Consider the following 19,863-nt stretch of genomic DNA (forward strand, 5'->3'; position numbering starts at 1 on the left):
GAAACAGGCCACGCGGCGTCTAGTCTTTCTTGGTCGACAGTGTGTCGTCCTGTTGCCTCCTGCCTTTGTGGTAAATCTTCAGCTCGTCTGCAGAATCGGAGGCCGTAAAAGGTTTCTTGGACGGTCTGCCTGGCGTCTCGTGGGGCCGTCTGATTTACATGGGATGGAATTGAACGAGCATCTGAGTGGAAAGATTCCGTCTTCCTCCTGCAGCGCACGATGTTTATTTCCCAGAGAGGCTCGTTCTGGATTCAGCTGAATAATTGAGTTGAGAAGCTGTGAAGCAGGCGGGAGGATGTCTCTCCGGAGCTGTAGGTTCTGACCTGCGCCGCACGCCGCTACAGCACCAGTCGACAGTAACCCTGGGCTTTTCTTTCTTTCTATGGTGAAGTGCACAGACGGCCAGAGGGGTCCAGGTTAAGGAGCTCCGTAGAGTCCGACACGTCTCTGGAGGATTTACTGTCTGGGCAAAGCCTTCCTCTGGTGGTGGAGAGTCGCTGTAGCGTCCAGTCAGTCCTCAACGTACAGTTTTACCACTTTGCTTTTAGGGGCCTTCCTCATTGGGACAGTCCAGGACTCGGTTCACCTGGGAGGGGATTGGGGGGGGGGGGGGTCACGGACCAGACCGCCTGGAGATTGTCAAGCAGTTCCAGCAGCTGCTGTTTGGGGGCGCTAGAGCCTGCAACAAACACTGACAAGAGAGGAAGTAAAGAAGAAACACGGCTCATTGATTGGCCCGGACCGAAAGAGGAAGTCCCGCCCCTTTAGCTCACGATGTCCAGGCTAATTAGCTCGTGGCTAATGGCCATCTAAAAACAACCACTATATATAAACTTCAGACCTTCTTCTTCCTCTCTTCTTCTTCCTCTCTACTTCTTCCTCTCTTCTTCTTCCTCTCTTCTTCTTCCTCTCTTCTTCCTCTCTACTTCTTCCTCTCTACTTCTTCCTCTCTTCTTCCTCTCTACTTCTTCCTCTCTACTTCTTCCTCTCTACTTCTTCCTCTCTACTTCTTCCTCTCTACTTCTTCCTCTCTACTTCTTCCTCTCTTCTTCATCCTCTCTTCTTCCTCTCTACTTCTTCCTCTCTTCTTCTTCCTCTCTACTTCTTCCTATCTACTTCTTCCTCTCTTCTTCTTCTTCTCTACTTCCTCCTTTCTACTTCTTCCTGTACTTCTTCCTCTCTACTTCCTCCACTCTGGAGTCAACCCCCACCCCCCACCACCACCCGCTGTTCTGGTGTGAGGATTCTACACCTCCCACTCACAGTTTAAATAAGACAAAGATCCACATCAGAACTCAGTGAAACAAATTACTTTATGACAGGAGCAGAACGCTGCCAGCAGACGTGGAGATATTTTCAGATTGTTAATTTATAGAACGGGAATCCTGAAACATATGAATGGAAGCGCCTGAACATTGGTGCTCCGCCCACAAGTTTGAGCGGTCTGCAGACGAAAGTATGGAAGAGCATTAAGGAGGAGCTGATGGACTCTCGGGTGGAGGACTGACTTGGTGGATGAGTAGATTATACTGATCAGGTGGAGGACTGGGTGTAGGACTGGGTGGACAAGTGGATAACACTGATCAGGGTGTAGGACTGGGTGGAGGACTAGATAACACTGATCAGGGTTGAGGACTAGATAAAACTGATCAGGTGAAGGACTGGGTGGAGGACTAGATAACACTGATCGGGTGGAGGACTGGGTGGACGAGTAGATAACACTGATCAGGGTCGAGGACTGGGTGAAGGACTAGATAACACTGATCAGGTGGAGGACTAGATAACACTGATCAGGGTGGAGGACTGGGTGGAGGACTAGATAACACTGATCAGGTGGAGGACTGGGTGGAGGACTAGATAACACTGATCAGGGTGGAGGACTGGGTGGAGGACTAGATAACACTGATCAGGTGGAGGACTGGGTGGAGGACTAGATAACACTGATCAGGGTGGAGGACTGGGTGGAGGACTAGATAACACTGATCAGGTGGAGGACTGGGTGGAGGGCTAGATAACACTGATCAGGGTGGAGGACTGGGTGGAGGACTAGATAACACTGATCAGGTGGAGGACTGGGTGGAGGGCTAGATAACACTGATCAGGTGGAGGACTGGGTGGAGGACTCTATGACTAGATCTCCAACAAATCTAGAAAAGACTGAAACCTTATTTTGAAATCTGACCTCAGTCAGGGTTTCTGGTTGACATGTTATTTAAAAACTCCCTCTGGGCGTTTGAAACAGTGGCCCTGTGTGTCCGGAGGCCTCGTTAATCTGCTGGGAGTTGAGAGTTCTGTTCGGGGGTCAGGTGGACCACAATGTTTGCCCGTCTGGGTGTAGATGTTGGAAACGACTCGTGGCTTTAGCCGCTGGTGTTGCTGGAATAAGGTTTGTGGCGTGAGGAGGAGACTCCGCCCACCGCCTCGTCTTCTCTTCTGGAACTCCTGCAGCAGCCAGTCTTCCCCCGGAGCTTCAGTTCCTGGCTGAGGAGAGCAGAATCCCCGTCCTGATGAGACCCACGCACCGCTAATCCCCTGGCAGCCGTTCACTAAACAAACCAGAACCACGGCGCCTCCTCCTCCTGCTGCTGCTGCTGGAAGACGGGAGGCTCCGTTCTTATTTCTTTCTTTCTGCCAGTTGTGGGCGCCGCTATTTCTATTTTTATTCTTTCCCCGATTTGGCCGCAGATCTGCTGGAGGCGACTTCCGTCTTTCTTTGTCGTCTTTCCTTCGCTGTCAGAATCCCACAGACGGAGCTCCACTCGGAGGGTTACGCAACCCCCCCCTTCCTCCTCCTCCTCCTCCTCCTCGCGTGAAGGATGTGGATTCATGGCGGGTGGGGGCTCCGTGAGGAGGTGGGTGGCCCCGGGGCCGGTGAGGGTCCTGGCTCGGCTGGTCACAGTGCAGCGCTCTGCAGTTTAACTCCCCCGTTCTCATCCTCATCTTCATCCTGCGGCTCTGAAGACTCTTCTGCCGTCCGTCCACATGTGATGGAAGAGCGGCTGGTTCGCTCTGATTCACAAAAATACTTCCTGTCCGTCTGTGATGAGCTGCTTTTCTTAGTTAGTGAAGGAGGGGGGGGGGGGGGGGGGGGAGAAGAGAAGGACAGAGAGTTCTGACGAGGTTCGGTTCTGAACCCTGGTTCCTCCACACAGAGATTGAAGTAGCTTTTGGGAGCTCACTTGATTCTCTGGTTTCGGCGGTGGGGAACCCGAGTCTGGACTGCGATGGTGCGTGTGAGCGCCGTGTGAACGCCGTGTTCACGTGCGTACACAAACAGGCTGCTGCAGCTCCACGCAGCCTACTCTACCGCGCAGCCTCTGCTACGGTAGAGTGACTACTATAGTGTTACTATTGTAGCGCTACTATTGTAGAGTTACTATTGTAGTGTTACTATTGTAGCGTTACAATTGTAGAGTTACTATTGTAGCGTTACTATTGTAGTTACAATTGTAGCGTTACAATTGCAGCGTTACTATTGTAGAGTTACTATTGTAGAGTTACTATTGTGGCGTTACTATTGTGGCGCTACTATTGTGGAGTTACTATTGTAGAGTTACTATTGTAGTGTTACTATTGTAGAGTTACTATTGTAGAGTTACTATTGTAGCGTTACTATTGTAGAGTTACTATTGTAGAGTTACAAGTGTACAGTTACCATTGTAGCGTTACTATTGTAGAGTTACCATTGTAGCGTTACTATTGTAGAGTCACTATTGTAGAGTTACCATTGTAGCGTTACTATTGTAGAGTTACTATTGTAGCGATACTATTGCAGAGTTACCATTGTAGAGTTACCATTGCAGCATTACCATTGTAGAGTTACTATTGTAGCGTTACTATTGTGGCGCTACTATTGTGGAGTTACTATTGTAGAGTTACTATTGCAGTGTTACTATTGTAGAGTTACTATTGTAGAGTTACTATTGTAGCGTTACTATTGTAGAGTTACTATTGTAGCGCTACTATTGTAGAGTTACTAGTGTACAGTTACAATTGTAGCGTTACTATTGTAGAGTTACTATTGTAGAGTCACTATTGTAGAGTTACTATAGCGTTACTATTGTAGAGTTACTATTGTAGCGCTACTATTGCAGAGTTACTACTGTAGAGTTACTATTGTAGAGTTACTATAGAGTTACTATTGTGGAGTTACTATTGCAGCGCTACTATTGTAGAGTTACTATTGTTGAGTTACTATTGTAGAGTTACAATTGTAGCGTTACTATTGTAGAGTTACTATAGCGTTACTATTGTAGAGTTACTATTGTAGAGTTCTCTTTGTTTTCAGCATTCGATCTCAATCCTGCAGCATCTCCTTGATCTTCAGCTCTTCACTGGGTTTCAGTTCATAAAAGCCTCCGTTGTCTGATAAAGTCTGATAAACTACAAGGTATAATGACTCTCGAGTACAGAGAGTACAGAGAGTACAGAGAGTACAGAGAGTACAGAGAGTACAGCAGTACTTCCTGCTCTTGGTGGTATTGGAGGCTTTGTGTTAGAACTGAAGCAGTACTCTGAGCTGAGTAAACCCCCGCCGCCCCGTGGCGCCGCTGCTCTCAGCTGATAAAGACTCCGCCTCCACGCTGCCCACGTTCTCTCTTCAACACCAGGAGGCGCTGCTCTCGGGCGGCGCTGCTCCAGACCTTGATTTGTTGTTGTGGCCAAAGGTGGAGATGTGGTGACGCAGGAGGAACACCCGCACAAGGGAACCTTTCACTTCAGAACCGGTATGGTACCGAGGAATGGATACCAGTACTCAACGGTACCAATTCTCAGTACTTTTGTGTGTTTATGTGGTAATAAATATTCATTTGTTTAATGATGAAATCTGAAAATGTTTGAATTCCACATATTTATTCCTCAAAACATAAAGTTTAACAAGTACATAAAAACAACATCCAACTGATTATTGTAGCGTCGCAGTAGTTTGATAAATTTCTTCAACATGAAAACTCTGAACTACAACCAGCACAGTTTTTTCTTCATGATAAAACTCAAAGTAGCTCCTGGTCCTTCTTTCCCCTCTGGAGACATTGTGAGGCTCAATGGAGGACAGAGGAGGTTCTGAGTACTGAGCCTAGAGGAACTGCTACTGCTCAACACTACAAGTACTCTGACTCACTTTACTAATACTCTGACTCACCTTACCAGTACTCTACTCACTTTACTAGTACTCTGACTCACATTACAAGTACCTTGACTCACTTTACAAGTATTCTTCCTCACATTGCAAGTATTTAACTTGCATTACAAGTACTCTGACTCACATTGCAAGTACTCTGACTCACTTTACAAGTACTCTTCCTCACATCACAAGTACTCTGACTCACTTTACCAGTACTTTGACTCACTTTACTAGTACTCTAACTCACTGTACCAGTACTCTGACTCACTTTACAAGTACTTTGACTCACATTACAAGTACTCTGACATACTTTCCAAGTACTCTGACTCACTTTCCAAGTACTTTGATGCACATTACAGGTACTCTGACTCACATTACAAGTATTCTTCCTCTTATTACAAGTATTTTAACTCACATTACAAGTGCTCTGACTCACTTTACAAGTACTCTAACCTACATTACAAGTACTCTGACTCACTTTACAAGTACGTTGATGCACATTACAAGTACTCTGACACACATTACAAGTATTCTTTCTCACATTACAAGTATTTTAACTCGCATTACAAGTACTCTAACTCACATTACAAGTACTCTGACTCACTTTACAAGTACTCTAACCCACATTACAAGTACTCTGACTCACTTTACAAGTACTCTGATGCACATTACAAGTACTCTGACTCACATTACAAGTATTCTTCCTCACATTACAAGTATTTTAACTCGCATTACAAGTACTCTGACTCACATTACAAGTGCTCTAACTCACTTTACAAGTACTCTGATGCACATTACAAGTACTCTGACTCACTTTACAAGTACTCTAACCCACATTACAAGTACTCTGACTCACTTTACAAGTACTCTAACCCACATTACAAGTACTCTGACTCACTTTACAAGTACTCTGATGCACATTACAAGTACTCTGACTCACATTACAAGTATTCCTCCTCACATTACAAGTATTTTAACTCGCATTACAAGTACTCTGACTCACATTACAAGTGCTCTAACTCACTTTACAAGTACTCTGATGCACATTACAAGTACTCTGACTCACTTTACAAGTACTCTAACCCACATTACAAGTACTCTGACTCACTTTACAAGTACTCTGATGCACATTACAAGTACTCTGACTCACATTACAAGTATTCTTCCTCACATTACAAGTATTGCGGCTGCTGGCCTTGCACTTCGCCTCAGAAGTATTTCAGTGGAACATTTCAGAACAAGACTAATGCTGCTCCGCAGCTCGTTACTCGGCGCCGCTGCTCTCTCATCTCCTCCAGGCTGATTTCCTTCATTTGCTTTGGCGTCTTTTCATCTTTGATGTTTTCTCTTCCTCCTTCAGTCAGCTTGTACTTTTTATTGTAATCAGCAATTCTTAGTCGCTGCTATATCAAAAATGTCAACCTTTTTTTTTTTTTTTTTAAGCATCTCTTTATTACTTTTAACAAATAAAGAGCAACGGTACACACACGCATACAGATAAACAGGAAAAATATAAATGTGAAAAATAAATAAACAAAATGAAAATAAAAATCAGTCCTACAAACAGTCAAATCAACGTCTGCACCAGTTGTTCTTCCAAAGTGACTGTAGTACGAGTCCTCCTACCACATGTCAAGTTTTATATTAGCCAAGTGTAAACAACAGCCCAGATTACCCAAATCTCTGGAGCTTGTTCAGCCATTGTGAACTTCCACATGGTGACTCTTTCCTCCGTGCCGATGCAGCGAGAATGTTGAACTAGAGGTCATTTCCTGCCGGCAGCCAGTAAAACTTTTACTGTTGGAGCCGGGACAAGATGAAAACTTGATGGAGACAGTATTTTCAACAGGACAGTTTAGTGGGCTCCCAGTACAGATACTTATTGGTCTTGATGAGAAACCAGGACAAACACTATCCAGGTAAATCTGATGAGTCAGCAGACGTAGGCTCGTTAAAACGACTCACCAGTTCATTTACACCCTGAACAGATTATTGTGGTTCAGTGACCGTACCTGGTTCAGTGATTGGACCTGGTTCAGTGATTGGACCTGGTTCAGTGACTGTACCTGGTTCAGTGACTGTACCTGGTTCAGTGATTGATTGTACCTGGTTCAGTGATTGATTGTACCTGGTTCAGTGATTGATTGTACCTGGTTCAGTGATTGATTGTACCTGGTTCAGTGACTGTACCTGGTTCAGTGATTGGACCTGGTTCAGTGATTGGACCTGGTTCAGCGATTGGACCTGGTTCAGCGACTGTACCTGGTTCAGTGATTGGACCTGGTTCAGTGACTGGACCTGGTTCAGCGATTGGACCTGGTTCAGTGATTGGACCTGGTTCAGCGACTGTACCTGGTTCAGCGACTGTACCTGGTCCAGGTGTTTAATGAAAGCCTCTCCCCTAGAGGTGACTCTACTGTTTCCACTCGGCTCTCCAACCGTCTTCTGCTGGAGATGAAGCATTTCTAATCTGATGGGATTAGCAGGGCTGTGAATTGCGTCTAGAGATCTCTAACTTAATGACAGGCGTCCACTTCCCCTCTGCACCGCGTCGCCGTGATCAATCGATTCGAACAGCCCCGGTGGACGAGCCTGGGAAACGCTGCCCTTCTATTTTTATCCCCGTGGTCCTCAGCCACCGTCGCCCCCTCCCCACTTCCCTTGGATTATATCCCCCCCCCCCACTGCGGCCCTGTGGAGAGCTTCTCCGCCTCATTGGCTCCCTCCAGCAGTCATTAGAGGCACAAGCTGCTGGAGCCACTTGGCTCTTCCTCCATCACGTCGAGCTGCGATGCCAGACGCCACCGGCTTCACCTCCGCCTGCTTCTCTGCTCTCTGCAGCGAGAAGGAACACAAGGCAACACTTATACAGCTGCAACTGCTGGAGAGAGATTGTATATGGAACCCCCCCCCCCCCCCCCCCCCCCCCTATAGAATATGGACCCCCATTATATTTGCACTGGAATGTTAATAAATTGTAGCCACATGAATAAATATGAACATAGACGGCAAAATACAATAGTTAGTGAATAATAATGTTCTTCTAGATAAACTACTGGAGTAACTACAGGCTGGAAGTTCTCCACCAGGTTCTTGAAGAACATTGCTTTGCCTGATGGTGCAGATAGAGATGAACGTCTGGTAGCAGGAAGCAAGTTTACAGGATGTATTTTATGACATACCCGAGTAATGAAACTCCATTACAACATAATAGATAAAGTTATTTAGTTCTTATCAAGTCCCAGAGGGAAACATGTTTATTAATCAGAAAATATTTTCGTTTAGAACCTGTTCTTTTACATGTTTATATAGCTCAGACTTTTCTCTACAGAAATATATGACTAAATACTAATAGTGTGAATAAACAAAGATTTTTACAACCTCTTTTGTCCCGACTTTAAAAAGTCAGTGATGTATATATTGGAAATATTTGGATTGATCAAGTTCCTGGTCAAGAACGTTTCATTTCATATTAATACAATCAAATGTTTATGTATATATGTTTATATTAGATGTATATGCAATGATCTATTTCCAAGCCAGGAACATTTATTAAGAGCAGGTTGTTGTCTGGTCCATATTTACACTGCAGCACAGCCGGTCAGCCACCATGACATCTCCCTGTCGCCTCCGTCTTTTTAAAAGAAATCTGCAGCCTCACCTCCTGCCCTCGTCGCAGTGAAGAACCCGAACAGAAAACCTATTGGAGGAGAACCCCACTGAGGTTCTACCTCCTCCACAGTTTAATAATTCAAGCGTGACCTTAAACTGACGGACCTCCTGCTGGCACATCTCCAGGTCAGTCTGAGGGATTCAGTTGTCCATCAAGACGTTCGGATAAAATTGTATCTCCAAAAATTATTAGGTAAGACATCATCCATCCTGATCGTACAAGCTGCCAGCGTGTCGTGACTGAAAACATGATTACCTGGATTGGTACCACCTGGAGTGGTACCACCTGGACTGGTAACCACCTGGACTGGTACAATCTGGATGGGTACGACTGGAATGGTACCACCTGGGCTGGTACCATCTGGATTGGTACCACCTGGAGTGGTACCACCTGGGCTGGTACCATCTGGATTGGTACCACCTGGAGTGGTACCACCTGGAGTGGTACCATCTGGACTGGTACCATTTGGACGGGTACGACTTGATTGGTATCACCTGCACTGGTACCACCTGGACGGGTGCGACTGCACTGGTACCACCTGCACCGGTACCACCTGCACTGGTACCATTTGGACGGGTACGACTGGATTGGTACCACCTGGATTGGTACCACCTGGACTGGTACCACCTGGACTGGTACCACCTGGACATTGAGCACCTTTTATATAAGCAGCATTTAAAGTTGTTGCAGTTGGTGATGAAAGGGACGAAGTTGCCGGTTGCCTGAGAAGCTGTGGTTGTCCTCGCTGAGCAGGCATTGGGCAAACGTTACATCATCACAACCAGCCCAAGACTCTCGGGGATTCGTACCGCTCCCTGAGCTTTTCACTGAAAGTGCTTTCAGGACCATTCCAGGAGTCATTTTACCCACAATCCCTGGCACTCATACATCTGTGGTTCTTTTCACTACATGAAAGTTCCTTTACTTCGTACGGCCAGACTCCAGAGTCGCTCCGTGGGCGGAACTCCTCCAGTAAACGGTCGGACACGCACTGCGGCGTGCACTGCGGCGTGCACTGCGGCGTGCACTGCGGCGTGCACTGCGGCGTGCACTGCGGCGTGCACTGCGGCGTGCACTGCGGCGTGCACTGCGGCGTGCACTGCTGCAAGCGACGACAAATCAACAGTGTGACCTTAGAGCAGCTTTTGAATAAAAGGAGGCTGCAATCAATGGAGGGCGTAGCGTCACTGATTGGAGGAGCGGCGTGTTGACCGTCTGCAGATGGAGGGAAACGTCAACGTGGCATCAAACAGTCACAACAGGCCAAAAACTGCAGTTGGAGAATTTAATCGATTTGTTTCATTTGCTTTTGCAGGAGAATTTCTGATTGGGGAGGTTGCCTCTATTGATTTTTTTTTATCGATTGATATTTGTATTCATTTGTTTGGTGAATCGTTTATCAGCTTGTTTGAGAATGTTGCAGCTAGAGGAAACGTCAGGTTCAGTTTCAGGTCATTGGCTTTTTCTTTTCTTGTGTCTTTGTTTTCCTTCATGTGATCGCCTCATCGGACACAAACTGGTAAACCTTCACTGAAGCAAATACTCAGTCAGAATATACAGTTTTAATGTCACACTGCCTTTGAATCCATCCGGGCTTCTGTACCTGCTCCACGTTCAGCTCAGTGGATCTGGAGCCAATTCTCAACTCTACTTTATTTCCTGAGCAATTTAAAAACAACCACAGTGAAACTAGGCATGGGGCCGATCCGATCCGGGATCGGGTTCTGATACCAACGGAATTCCTGGATCAGAAGGTTCCGATCCAACCTGCGGAGATTTCTGATCCATGATCCTCGTCTGCTTCACCATTGCTGAAATGACTCCACAGTGTTTCCCTGCTGCTCTGCTCGCTGGCTGCAAACTGTGGACTGGATTTCCTGAAGGGAGGCGGGTCTCAATGAGACCAGGAGGAGTGAGTCAGGAAATCCAGTCCACAGTTTGCAGCCAGCGAGCAGGCTAGGGAAGTAGCACTGTGCTATCCAACTTTTCATGACAACATGTTGCTGTTTGACGGATTTTATACTCAAAACACCACAAAGCAACACAGCAATGTGCAATGTTTTTAAAGCAACACAGTGTTGGGGTTTATGGTTGGTTATTAGCATTAAATTACTGTAAGTAATAGATTACTGAAAGTAATAAATCACTGGAAGTAATTTATGAAAAGTTTTAATTATTAATGGAAGTAAACGGTCATTTACTCATTAACAACTCCTAAAGTAATTGAGTAATTACTTAAAAGTTGATAGATTATCAAAAATAAATTATTAATGAAAAATTATTAATTTGAATACATTTGTTATTTATTTATTAATAACGGGGAACCACCAGATGAACTGGAAATAGCTAATTACCAAAATATCAGTCTCGTTTGTAAAAGGTTTATTTAAGTTATTTAATATTTCTGTGTAAAATATAACAATCTTAAATAAAAGGGAAGGTGTGAGATCCGAGCACAGTCTGTTACAAACCAGTGAAAGTCAACAATAAATACACAATAATCACCAAGAATCGTTCAATTCAGCTAACAGGCGTTTATTAACAAAATGTATTAATTTATAAATAATTCAGAAATCATTCCATAAATCAATGGATCTAACACAGAGATCTAATCTACTAAACAGCAAACACTATGTACAAAGGGTGTGTGTGTGTGTATGTGTGTGTGTGTGTGTGTGTGTGTGCGTGTGCGTGTGCGTGTGCGTGTGTGTGTGTGTGTGGATGGTCTGGAGTGATGAGTAGAATGGGTGTAATGATCCCGAACGTCCACCAGGTGGAGGCAGACGTTGGGGATCAATGGGAGTGGGTGGAGCGACCTCAAACGGACGCCAGAGGGAGGCAGGCGTCGGGTTCAGTGTGGTGACCATGACGACCACTAGGGGCGTGCGGCGGCCTGCAGAGGGAGAGCGCAATGACCTGATGCGTCCACCAGGTGGACGTCACCAGGGATTGCGATGACCCACGCGACCACTTGAGGCAATTGACTCGCTCTTCCTGGGGACGCGGCGGTTGCTTAGCGACCAGATAAACAAGACGCCCGTTGCACGCGCATGCGCAAGGGCGGTCTCGGAGCAAAGCGGTATCACCTACTGTAAAAACGAACGGGTGGTTCCGTTGGCCCGTTTCTGAGCGCCGGAGTTCTAAGTGGATGTTGGGACATGCAGTTAGAACTCTGGTGATGGAGGCAGATGTGGTTTTGCAGCACCAGATAGCAATTTGGTTGCTAACTGTGGCTGTGTGTGTGTGAGCTTATCTTGATCAGATAAGATGAGCGCAGGGGAAGCGCAGACTCGGGTTAGTGAAAGAGGGGGGAGAGAAGAGAAAGACAGAGAATTCTGGCGAGGTTCAATTCTGCAACCCGGTTCTCCACACAGAGCTCCCAGTGGGCCTGGAGCTCACTTGGACCTCTGGTTCTGAGGTGGAAAACCCAAGTCCCGGACTTGGTTGGTGCGCGTGAACTTGCGTACACAAACATCTGGGCCGTTGTGGCTTTATCAGCGGCACATTGAAACACATTGCATGTTAGCTTCAGGCTAATCTAACAACGCTGCCCAGACAAAAGCTCTTACTGTCCGGTTGCTGTGTTGGACAGCACCGCCCGTGGTGCTGTGCGGTTTTGTGAGGCAGTGGTAACTGGTTGTTACCGGGTCTGAATTCAGCGTCCTGAATTCAGACCCTGGCGCTACAGCTGCAGGAGTGGACGGCCCTGAAAGGAGGGTGGAGACACCGGCTCACGTCTCCTGAATCCCCCAAATAAAGGAAACACGGTAGTCCAAACTGTGTCCTGCTCGTCCAGCGGGCTGGACCTCGGTTTGGTTCTGTGGTTCCACTTGGTGCTCTCTTTCCGTCCCGAGGCAGCAGAGATGAGTGTCCCTCTCAGCAGTCGGGTTGAGAAACCAGGAGCAGTTGGTAGTAATGGAGTTTCACCAAGTTTGAATTTCGGACCCCTGTGGTGTCCGGGTCGGTTCTACCAATGAGCGGCTGGCAGCTGGGGCTCTGCATTCACTGCTGAGTTTCTGTTGGTTCCCAACCTGGGGGTTGTGGACCTCCTGGGGTCGTTGCCTTCCTCCCTGCGGTTTTATGGAATGTTTACTGTTCCTGGTGTTTCTCCTCTGGGGGAGAAATTGCTGGAGGAGTTCAATGGAATCTTGAGCCCAACATCACTGTACATGATATATTTGTCCATATTTTGCCTGAAGTCAAGACTTTTGATTCTTCAATCACACTGGGGAGTTCAATGGAATTTTAAGGCCCAACAACAGCAACGAGCAAAGTTTTCAAAGCAACACAGCAACGTGGATGTTAGCAAAGCAACGCAGCAATGTTAGCAAAGCCGTAGTCCAGCGAGGCGGCGCTCTGCAACCAGACGTCAGCGTTTTCAAACTCCAGCTCTCGGAGGAGAACAGCAGTGACATCAAAACAATGACCAGCAGCTCCTCCAGGCTGTCAGCAGGCGATTCACACCTCCGTGAAGCTGCGTCCTACTCCACGCTAAACTCCCTAAAAATAGTCCCAATGGTTGGAGCTGCGTTAGAGCTGGAAACACTGTGTTGCTGCTGCCTTGCTCAAGGATTAATAATACAGGGATTAATAAAGTCATTCTGAGGTTCTAAAGATAGAACTAGTTTATTATGAGATGATGACGTCACGCAGACCCCCACATTGTCCACATGGAACAAAAATACTTTGTACTGCTTCCTTTTCTGTCCTGATACTAACCTCAAGTTGTCTTTTGAGAGAAAACATGTATACATTAATACATTTCATACTTTACTGTAGAGAAGAGTTTATTACAGCCTCATATAAAATCAACAATAATGATAATAATAATATTAAAGTAAACAGAGCTCTGGTATCGGAATAGCATCGATATCAGCAGATATACACATTCAGGTATCGGGATCGGATCAGAAGTGAAAAAATGTGGATCGGTACTTCCCTACCCAAAAATAAATAAATTTTACAGAAAAAAATATTAAACAGGCAAAAACGATAAAAAAAAAACTGTAAAAAAAACAACAACAAAAAACTGATTTAAAAAAACTGTTAAAAAAAACAAACAGTAAAGTCATTAAAAACCAACAATAAAATGCCAACGTATAAAACAGGACTTCAGAGCCAAAGACTAAAAATGGGTTCTGAGATGAGTTCCTGTCCTTTCCGGGTCGGAACAAAAAGGAACAGGCTTATCCAGGCCGCCGTGCTTTACTATCCTTGTAGTTTTCTTCAGTAAAAACAAGTATTTGTTTTCTTCTTGCGTTGAGGACTGATGACACAACTCGCCAAGCAACTGTCACACGCTTGAGTCGAAGCGCGGCGCCGTCGCAGGACAGGAAGTCCTGAAGTGGCGAGCTGCCACTCCGAAATATCAGACTGCAGGACAGGAGGAAGGACGCCGCCGCCAGGAGAGGAAACGTTTTCAGGGTCGTTACGTCTTGGAGCCGACGTGATTCCTGGAATGTAGTCTAGCGACCACTGTGGCGGGATGTGGCAGCGCAAGGCATTGTGGGACTTTGTTCATGGGTTGCCATGGTTATGTGGTATAGTTGTGTATTCCTTCCTGCTGTGTTGGTACTTCATCGCTCCTTTGTGTTTATTGGTTTATTCAGACAGAATGTGACACCATGAGTCAGAGGGACCAGCAGAACCGTTCAGAACCACCAGCTCACCTGCAGCCTGGGAAGGTGGAAAACTATCCCCCCCCTCCACCACCACCGCCACCACCACTGCTCCCCCCACTCCCACTGTCACCCCCCAGAACCACCACCACCATAACCCCCCCACCACCACTGCTCCCCCCACTCCCCCCACTCCCACTGTCACCCCCCAGAACCACCACCACCACCACTGCTCCCCCCACTCCCACTGTCACTCCCCAGAACCACCACCACCAGTACCAGGATGAGAGTTGAGGAGTTTTGATAAAACCAGTTGTCATTCAACCATCACAACAACCCCCCCACCACCACCACCACCACTGCTCCCCCCCACTCCCACTGTCACCCCTCGGAACCACCACCATAACCCCCCCACCACCACCTCCACAACTGCTCCCCCCACTCCCACTGTCACCCCCCCAGAACTACCACCACCATAACCCCCACCACCACCCCAACCACCACTGCTCCCCCCACTCCCACCGTCACCCCCCAGAACCACCACCACCATAACACACCCCCCCCCCCACCACCACCACCACCACCACCACCACCACCACTGCTCCCCCCAGAACCACCACCACCATAACCCCCACCACCACCCCAACCACCACTGCTCCTCCCACTCTCACTGTCACTCCCCAGAACCACCACCACCAGTACCAGGATGAGAGTTGAGGAGTTTTGATAAAACCAGTTGTCATTAGAAGTTGAGGCGGTGAGGGATGTTGTTATTTGGCAGCTGCTCAAAGTAACAAAGTAACTTGTAATCTAACTTTATAAACTTTTATAACCTAGTAATCATGGGATTACTTTTCCAAGGTAACTGGCACTGGCTGCCAGGTTCAGGCGTAAGGGGCGGGTCGTTGAAACGCCGTGTGAGGAGAGACTGTGCTGCAGCAGTGATCCTCTCTGTGACCTTTGACCCCGATGTGATGTGACCAGGCAGGGTGTGGAGGCGGCCGGTCAGCTGTTTGTCCAGGGAGGGACGGATTTGTTTGTCTTCTGGGTGTGATTCTCCGTCCGTCACCGTCCTGCAACCACACTGATGTCAAATCTCCCCTCGTTCTCACACTGAGCAGAACCAACCGGTAAACATCAGGGACAGACTGATCATCGCCGCCAAATATCGGCATTGTGACGCATTTCTGATGAAGCCGACAGACGGTTCCTCTCAGTGGAGCTTCAGCTGTGAGAGTACTGATGGGGAAGTTTGTTTCAATAAAACTTCATCTGTGTGTGTGTGTGTGTGTGTGTGTGTGTGTGTGTGTGTGTGTGTGTGTGTGTGTGTGTGTGTGTGTGTGTGTGTGTGTGGGTGGGTGGGTGGGTGGGTGGGTGGGTGGGTGGGTGGGTGGGTGGGTGGGGGTGTGTGTGTGTGTGTGTGTGTGTGTGTGTGTGTGTGTGTGTGTGTGTGTGTGTGTGTGTGTGTGTGTGTGTGTGTGTGTGTGTGTGTGTGTGTGTGTGTGTGTGTGTGTGTGTGTGTGTGTGTGTGTGTGTGTGTGCTGATAATTCAGTTTATTCAAATGTATTTAGAATTGTATTTCACTTTCTTTTATTTACTTTACAAAACTTCAGAAAGTTATTTATGTGTTTATTTAAAGTTTCAGTTCCTAAGAGCCGCCACACTTTTGTTTGTTGTTTGAAATTAAAACAAATGGAAGTGAAAGAGAAAACATTTCAGTTATATTCAAATTTTGAAAATCATAAAATACTGTAAATACTTTAGAGGGTTATTTGTTTAAGTTTTCATTTAACTTTGATAAGACCTGTGGGGGGAAGGGGCGTATTAATTGTCAGGCACGAGCAACGTTAGTGATTGTTAGCAGCTTTAGTGGCGTTAGCGGCATTAGCAGTGTTAGCGGCATTAGCAGGCCTTAGTGACGTTATCAGGCATTGGTGGTGTTAGCAGCATTAGCAGGCGTTGTACACTTCCTAAAGACTATCATTCATTCTCTTGCAGACTCTGTTTTGTTTTCCAGTGGGTTTGTTGTTGTTTTCCAGTGGGTTTGTTGTTGTTTTCCAGTGGGTTTGTTGTGAGGTCAGAGGCCTGTACTACGACGCCGGTTCACTTCTTCCCAGGATAAATCACCATGGTAACTGACTCTGAATGTTTAACCTGCTCCGGAGCAGGATATGTTCTGGATAAGATCGCAGTGAGTGTAAAGCTCCGCCTCCTGACCAATCAGAGCTAATGCCCCGCCCATTCTTAAATGATGGTGATTGGTGGGCAGGTTCAGCGCTGAGCTGCAGCGGAGCGGAGAGGAGAAAGTATCTAGAACAATCTTTTTTGACAGAACCCAATAAATCCTGGTCACTTTTGTTCTTGTTCTTGATCTTGTTCCAGGTCTGTTTGGCTCCATGAGGTTGATCTGGAATAATGATCTTAATAATAATGTTGACGCTGACAGAACTGCAGAACCATGAATTAATGGAAGCAGAACTTCTCCTGTCGTCACGGTGATGAATTAATATTCCAAGAGGAAACACACTCACACGGAGGAACCTCCGCCTCAGAACACGTGATGGAGAATGTAAAGTAAAAGAAGAGCAGTGAGGAAGTTCAGCCTGGAACCGTTCTGCTGGAATAAAGTGAAAGTGACTCCGGTTCTATTGTCCCATAAATTAATCTGCTCTAATCTCACCAAGTCAGCATTAACAAGTCAGGAAGGTTCTGGCTTTGGCTGCAGCAGCAGTGTTGCTTTGAGCTGCTGGATGTGTTTGAATTCTTCATAATCTCAGAGATTAAGACTGCACAATGAAGATTTAACTGCTTGGTGGTGCAGTGGTGAGCGCTCTCTCCTCACAGCAGGAAGGTCGCGGGTTCACAAACGGGGCCTTTCTGGGTGGAGTGTGCATGTTCTCCCTGTGTGTGTGGTTTTCCTCCAGGTTCTCCGGTTTCCCCCACAAGCTCCGCCCCTTTCATGTGAACTCGCACACGTTGGTCTGGGTTAAACCCGTGAGTTGCTAACCTGCTTGGTAGTAACAGTGATCAGGATCCAAAGTGTCTGGATCAGTCAACCAGGAAACAGAGAGATCCTGGTTATGTTGATCAGGGTCGTCGTCCAGGCCTCTGATGTAAAAGAGATTATTAATCTCAATGCTAAATATTGACGAAAGGCTGCTGAGGAATAAGAGCAGAGGGTCGTCAGGGAGACTGGTTGTCTCTCATTCTGCTGCTGACGGAGGAGAAGAGGAACAATAACAAAGAACCTCCTGCTTTGGTTTCCTCCCATGTTGGTTTAAGAGCCGAGTTTTTTCAGGTCAGGATTTCCTCACTAAAAGAAAACAAACTCGACTTCCACTGAGATTTTTGTTCATCAGTAAAACAAGGAGGCCTTGACGAAAATCTTCATTCGTCTACTTCAATTCTGAAAAAAATCTTTTCTTTGAGTCTTCAAACCAAACCTGAATCTCATCATTCAGGATCCGTCTGTATCGTCCATATATGATAAACAGCTTCCCAAATCAAAACGATCATCAGGGTCACCGGTGGAGTTTAGATTGAGGTATGAAGCAGGGAGATGGCTAAAACATGGTGTACGGACCGGAGCTGGACTCCTCTGGTCTACATGGAGGTAATTTGAGGCTTTACAATAAAGCTTGAAAACACAGTGTAGGAGGTACTTTGTGAGCGAACACCAAACTGGATCAAAACCTTCGCTGCCAAAACGTGGCGGGGAAATCATAGGAGCAGAGGTTTTGCAATGTTTTATCATATTGTCAAGCAAGTGTGTTTTTCTGGAAGCTTCACTTCCACTCTCCATCATGGCTGATACTTTAAAGCTGCCAGTCCTCAGTGGTTTGTCTGCTCCAACATTCCACCAACGCTAGTCCGCTCCGGCAGTCCTCCAGTTGTTAGTCCGCTCCAACAGTCCACCAACGCTAGTCCACTCCAACAGTCCTCCAGTCGCTACTCCGCTCCGACAGTCCTCCAGTCGTTAGTCTACTCTGACAGTCGTCCAGTTGTTAGTCCGCTCCAACAGTCCTCCAGTTGTTAGTCCACTCCAACAGTCCTCCAGTCGCTCCTCCATTCCTCCAGTCGTTAGTCTACTCCGACAGTCGTCCAGTTGTTAGTCCGCTCCAACAGTCCTCCAGTTGTTAGTCTGCGCCGACAGTCCTCCAGTTGTTAGTCCACTCCAACAGTCCTCCAGTCGCTCCTCCATTCCTCCAGTCGTTAGTCTACTCCGACAGTCGTCCAGTTGTTAGTCTGCTCCAACAGTCCTCCAGTTGTTAGTCCGCTCCAACAGTCCACCAATGCTAGTCCACTCCGCTCCGACAGTCCTCCAGTTGTTAGTCCGCTCCGGCAGTCCTCCAGTTGTTAGTCCGCTCCAACAGTCCACCAACGCTAGTCCACTCCAACAGTCTTCCAGTCGCTACTCCGCTCCGACAGTCCTCCAGTTGTTAGTCTGCTCCGACAGTCTTCCAGTTGTTAGTCCACTCCAACAGTCCTCCAGTCGCTCCTCCATTCCTCAAGTCGTTAGTTTACTCCGACAGTTGTCCAGTTGTTAGTCTGCTCCGACAGTCCTCCAGTTGTTAGTCTGCGCCGACAGTTCTCCAGTTTTTAAGTCCACTCCTCCAGTCCTCCTGTCGTTAGTCTGCTCCAACAGTCCTCCAGTGTTATTATGCTCCTCAAGTCCTCCAGTTGTTAGTCTGCTTCATGTGGTTTTGAGAGGGAGACAAAAAGACATTGGCCTGCGACCCAGTGAGAAGCACAGCCTGCCGGGAAAGGGAACCTGTAATGTCACCTTGTGTCATACTTGGTGTGGTACCTGATGTGGTACTTGGTGTGGTACCTGGTGTGGTACCTGGTGTGGTACCTGGTGTGGTACTTGGTGTGGTACCTGGTGTGGTACCTGGTGTGGTACCTGGTGTGGTACCTGATGTTGTACCTGGTGTGGTACCTGGTGTGGTACCTGATGTTGTACCTCGTGTCACGAGTGGGCAGTGTTCGCGAGGCGAAGCCATTACTGCTGGAGTCATGACTCTCATGAAATCCATGCTTCAGAGCAGGAAATGGTTTCCTAGCTGCAGAATGTTCTAGTGGAGGGAAAGAACGTGTGTTTTCTCTGAAAAGGTGGAAGGAAGCAAGGACACCAGCTTTTTCTTTAATGTCGAAGGAATCAACACAAAACTCAGTTTCATTCAGTTCAAACTTCAGATCCTTGCCGGAGAGATGAGCGTTCTCGTTCTGAAGGTTTACTGTTCACGCTTTTGCCAAACGGTCCTTGGTTGGCTTTATTGGACAAAAGTCACAAAACCGTTCAGCAGAGAAGCTTCCACACCTCCAGAGAGGCTGAGGACAGTTTGTCTTTCTGTCCTCTGACTTCAGGCTCTTCACACACGTCTAGTTTCAGATCAACCCAGAAAACCTTGTTGCTACGGCGAGAAGCAGAACCAGGAACCAGTTC

At 47.0% G+C, this 19,863-nt stretch overlaps 1 protein-coding gene across 1 annotated transcript in view; it reads left to right on the plus strand.

Moving 5' to 3' along the window:
- cadps2 (Ca++-dependent secretion activator 2) overlaps positions 1-19,863 on the plus strand; it is a gene marked incomplete at its 5' end in the record, with an annotated part of 181,792 nt that overhangs the window by 14,869 nt on the left and 147,060 nt on the right. The window lies entirely within an intron of this gene.

The sequence above is a fragment of the Lipophrys pholis genome (assembly GCF_963383615.2).
Source record: "Lipophrys pholis genome assembly, chromosome: 11".
Lineage (NCBI taxonomy): Eukaryota > Metazoa > Chordata > Actinopteri > Blenniiformes > Blenniidae > Lipophrys > Lipophrys pholis.